This window comes from Hevea brasiliensis, chromosome 18 (assembly GCF_030052815.1).
Source record: "Hevea brasiliensis isolate MT/VB/25A 57/8 chromosome 18, ASM3005281v1, whole genome shotgun sequence".
Classification (NCBI taxonomy): domain Eukaryota; kingdom Viridiplantae; phylum Streptophyta; class Magnoliopsida; order Malpighiales; family Euphorbiaceae; genus Hevea; species Hevea brasiliensis.
In genome coordinates, this window is record NC_079510.1 from 40796015 (window position 1) to 40802014 (window position 6000).

Genomic DNA, 6000 nt, shown 5'->3' on the forward strand with positions numbered 1-6000 from the left:
AATATTAAAGAAGTAGAAAGAGATGGTGTTGTATTAATAGTATAAATTAATTCTTCAAATTTACAGGTTTATTATTATGAGTAGATATTGGTATGTTATTTTTATTTGTGGTAGGTATTGGTTTGTAACTAGTAATGTATGGAGGAGTATATTGCCCTGATAAGTGACAGCACATCACAATTAGTCAAATTTATAAATCATGAGAGTTAGTTTAAATGGTAATCAAATTAATTTTAATTTATTATTTAGAGTATATAAATTGAGTATGGAGAGTATGCTATTGAATTAGTCTTTAAAATCTTATGATTTTTTTTTCTTAGTCCAAGTAATTTTTTTTTAATCAATCTTTGGTCCAGATCACATTAAATCGTGCAACTCTTCAAGTTTAAGTTCGTGAGTTCCACTAGTTTTGTGGCCAAAATCTTGGCAAATCCTGCATATATTAATTAAAACCATCCCATTGCATGATCTAAGTATAGCTAACAAGTAATGTAGAAGAAAGTAGAGTTAATTAGATATGCCATATCAAATTACAATATATGCACGTTATGCCAAGATTCTGACTTTTCATGGAAAAAAGTTTTCTTGGGCAACATTAATTAGTGTTGAAAATTTCTCATAATGAATTAAAAATGTAGTAATTACCTAACAGATTAGTCCTGTTGATAAGGATAGAAGTTGCTCTTTCTTATTAATAAGGATTCGACTTCTTTGGAGAACACTTTAAAATTATTTATCCTGAATATATCAGACAATACGCTCTTAAAATCACTTGAGGAGGAAATTTAGTCTCGGTATACAAAAGTTGATCCAATAATATCCCTGACAATAAGAACAGAAAAAAAAAAAAAAAGGAGTAATTAATGTTAAGAGGCGATTTATATGACAAAGATTGTTAAGAATTGAGATAATGACATATTTATAGCTAGCCGTCCAAGCCAGACGAATGACAAAATAAGTGCTTGCATTTAATGAAAAGTTCTTAGCAAAGGGCATAACAGCAACTAGAATTATAGTTTCTAACAAGGGACATTTTGATGTCCACAAGAAATATGAATAGGACCTTTCTTTAGCAAGGAAGAATCAAGAACTCATTCCTTGGAGATCGCCAATTATATGAAGAAAAGAAAAATCAGCACAATTCCAACCATCCATGCTTTGCACTAAAAACCAGAGCCATAGCTATAAAAATGTTTGGTCTCTTATGTCTAGAAATCAAATTATCCTAAATGTTTTAAGTAATTACCTGTGACTGAAGTAAATCAGAAAATGAAAGAAGAGGGCGGCAGCTAACAGAGACAACGATATAGATATATTTTCAAGTAAATGGTTGACGTTTAAACAACGAGCTAGGATAAAGAAAATGGTCAGCTCTGCATGTGGGAAATTAAATAGGTCGAGCTGGCTGGATTTAGCAAGCATTATTTACATTTAAGAGAAAATTTTATTTAAATCTACTTAACCTCTGATTAAAAACATAAATATATAAATCTTGCCTTCATTACATTATATTATATTTATTAAATTTATAATAAATCAATTATTTAATTAATTTCCTTGATTGAAATAAGAATATTACACTGCTACTAGAAGGACATGAGATTATTAAGTGTATTTGATATATATGCATCATCTCTCACAATTAAATGAGATTTATTTTTTATATTATAAGGATCAATTTTTATAAAAAAGTAAAAATTATATTTATGTGCATCGAAAAGTATTCTATGCTCTCTTATTGTAACTGTGCAGAGCATATATAGTGGGTTGGTGGGCTAGTGACCCACTTTCTCGCTTAATTAGATTGTAAATATTTATGGGCTTTAAGTACAAACTCCAACAAATAAATAACATGCGAGTCCATTTTCCTCTGCATGTTGGCCTTTGCAATAGAAAAAATCTTTTTTTCAGTGAAGCAATTTACAAATAAATTTCAAATTTGTTTGTAATTTATAAACATATTATAAAGGCCCTTTGTAATTTATAAACAAATTTTAAAATTCATTTCTTCATTGTACACCTATATTTTAAATCAAGTAATTTTTAAATAAATTTCAAATCCACTTATAATTTATAAATGGAATTTGATACGCATTTGTAAATAAATTTCGTTTGTAAATTTTATACCTATTTTTTTTAAATCAACGGGTTTATAAACGGATTGGTAAAATCTGTTATCACATGATTCTTGTAGTGTTCCAAAGGATAGGAGAAGAAAAAAAAATCAAAGAAGAAGAAGATGAGAAGGTGAGGTTGAAAATTCCAAAGGTTATCACATGATTCTTGTAGTGCTCCAAAGGATAGGGGAAGGAAAAAAATCAAAAAGAAGAAGACGAGAAGGTGAGGTTGAAAATTCCAAAGGGAGGAAGAAGAAGAGGGAGGAAGAAGAAGTAGAAGTAGAAGAGACACGTATAATTAATTTAGGAAATTTAGTAGAATTTAAATTATGAAATTTAATAATTAGAATTTTAAAAGAATTAATTTTTAGTGACATATATACGTAGTTGGCTGATCAATATATTTTGGTAGAGAGCTCATGAAGTATAAAGGTGCACTAAATTTTGTGAGTTTTATTTGAGTGATTTTGAAGGTGATAAAAATAATTAATGTGTATAATTATTTTTCTTTCGATAGTGAATTTGTTGGTGGAGTAGGTTTATGTCGAACCTTGTTAAATTTTGTATTTTTTATTTAGTGTATGTGTGATTTTCACAATAAGTGGTATCAAAATTATAGTTCGAGATGTTAAAGATGGTTAGCACAAAATTTGAGATGAAGCTATGTGATGAGAAAAACAATTTTAGTCTGTGGTAAAGCACCGTAAAGGATGTCCTTATACAACAAGGATTAATTAAAGCATTTAATGAGAAGATTCGATTAATGTGAGCCCTTGATGTGAAGTATAATATCTTGGAGGAGATTTCGCCAGTTATTTTGTAAAAAAAAATTAGAGAGTTTGTACATGTCAAAGTCAATCATAAATCGCCTGTACTTGAAGAAGGAGTTGTATTCACTTAGAATGAATGAAGGTATTGACGTGAGGGATCACCTTAATATTTTTAATAAATTAATTATTCAATTGGCTAGTGCTGGTGTAAAGGTAGATGATGAAGATAAATTCCTTTTGCTTCTAACCTCTCTCATAATCTTATAAAAACTTTGTCACACCTTAACCCTCTGTAAAGCATAACATGATCTCGTAGTATACCTAATGAATTACTGTACTTCGTCTACTGATAACCCATTAAATATATTACAAGGGATTTTAGACAAATTTCTATTCATTTTAAAATTATAAAAAAATGTTAAATACTCATTAAAAGCTTTTAATCAAGGTTTATGTCATATGCCAAATTTTTAATTAATTCAAGATTTTGAAAATCTTATAAAAATTTCGACAAAGTGTCACCTATAATTTGAGAAAAGAGTTCTTCAAAACCTGTTAAAAATACTCCCAATATATATCTCAACCATAACTCTAACAATTTTCAACATAATTCATCTCAATCAATGTAATGCAACACATTTTCCATAAACCTCATTATCATTTAATTTAACTCAATTTACATATAAAAGTCTCAATTTTATAAATAGGAAAACCAAAAATATTATTAATACAAACTTTAAAGTACAATTGCTCATTAAGTTCTACAATATATATGAACAACTAATTTACATCAAAATAAGTTTATAAGGGTATAAAATTTTATACCTGTACAAAATCCAAAGCCAAATTCCTTCATTGCAGCTAAAAATAGCTCACTCAGCAACTTTATCTCTTTCTATCTGCGATAGCAAGAAAAGCCATCGCTGAGTACTAAACTCAGTGGTGCATAATAATAAATTTTTAGATTGCTAAAAAAAATAAAGTCATTCATCAATAAACAAAAATTTGAAACTTTTCACAATCACAGTTCACAAGGTTGATGCCAACATTTTGAATAACATTTTATCGAAATAAATTGTAAACCATAGTGTTGCCAATGAATAACACAACTTAGGTCATGACACAAAATTTTCAATCAATGCCGTGTTGTACACCACGATAAAGCAATCTCAACCCCACTAATCGAAATCAATGAGGGAGATGGCTAGCTAGCTATATGAGTACTCATCTAATATCAACCTCAAACTGACAAGCCAGAGAGGGAGGAACATAGTCAATCTCAACTCCATAAATGGAAGAGGAACACAATGATATTGCCATGCCAAGTGTGAATCCGAAATCCAATTCAAAATCATATCGTTCAAACATTTCATACAAGCACTAAGCATTTTCCATTTCAAATTTCCAGTTACAAAGTAAGCAACACACTATTTTTTAATAAATTCTCAATTCATAATAATAAAAATTAAATTCACACATTTATTCAATAAATTTTCAAGTGAAGAACAAAGAATTAAAATTGCTGTGCACAAACCTCTTATGCTCGTCTTAACTTAATCCGCTCTACCTCCTTCCTCGGAAGACTCTTTCCCCACTGAAACACAAAATTAAAGTGTTTAATACCTATTCAAATTATTTATAATAATAAGTCCAACAATTGAATTTTGCACTTTAAATTTACTTATAAAGTCCTATAAATTTAGTTCTTTGTATTTTTTGCTATGGTGTTACTATTCATTTGACTAGTTATGGAAAATATTGACTTTTTCATACTTAATAGGTATACTAGTTCTAATTACATCCACATACCACATTTTGGGTTACAATTGTGTTGGCATAAATTGCCAATTGAAATTCAAAACTTCCTAAGAAAAATTCTAAAATTTCAGTTTTAGTCACTTGGGTTTACTGTTCTATTGGACTTATTTACAGTGAAAATTTGGCTAAACTTTCTTCATCAAAGTTGTTCCTTAATGTGTCTAGTTTAATTCCCCTTTTGGGTTTAGTCACTCCATTTAGAGTTTTGTAACTCAAGTTATGCCACTTTTACTAAGGTTGGCCAGATTGGTCAAAACCCAAAATTCTGGGCAACTTTTTGGTTCTAGTAATTTTAATAATCTAATTTTGGTTGGCAATTTTAATGTGTTATGGTCAGAATTTGGGTTTATGTTCTCCATAAAAGTTGTTCTACTATATTTAAACTTTCCAATGGTTTAAAAATCAGGTCATTTGGATCTCTATACACAAAGTTTTGATCATTTGAATATGTATTATTCATTTGATCAATTATGCCTAGTAACAGGGTACCAAATCCAAATTCAAGCAGATTTTAGGTCCACTTGTGATCAATGTTAGGGCAAAGTTTCTGTATGAAAATTGTTTCATTATAACCCTATTTTCATCCTCAATTGGCCTCACACCAATTGGAGTAACAGAATTTAACTTATAACCTTCTAAGTGAACAAGGGTCAAGCTGTCTAGAATTCAACCTTACCACATTCATTCCCCATCTCAATTCCAATTATTAATTCACAATCATATGCACACCAATTTGAAGGAGCGGAAACATGTAAATTATTCGATTAGAACATTGAATTCAAAAATTTTCTTCTAGAGTTTCATGTATCATGCCACATCCATTATGTACCTAATTGATTTCAATGTTCAATTGCATATTAAAACACTTTTAATATGTATTAAGATCTATGTTTACCATTTAAGATTTTTGTATTAACAAATTAATTCATTAGAACCCTAAATTAAAAGAATAATATGTGCACTAACCTTTTGATGCACTGTAGATGTAATTGGTACCTTTGTGAAGCACCTAGGACCCCAAGAGTTGTCTCTCTAGCTTGTCCACACCAAGATCACCAATGGCAGCTCCTAAACCAGCTTTTCAAGCCTTGCCAACCAATTAGAAATTAGGGATTTGCCTTTAGAAAGGTTGTAGATGTGTATAGGACACTAGAAACAATTTCTAGCAATTTTAATTCAAAGGAATATGGGCAATTCTCTTTGAATTGATGAGAGAAGATGAAAAGAGGAGAAAGAGCTATAGGTGGTGGCACACTCGAGGGAAAAAGAAGAGTGGCTGATTTTTATTTTCTCAT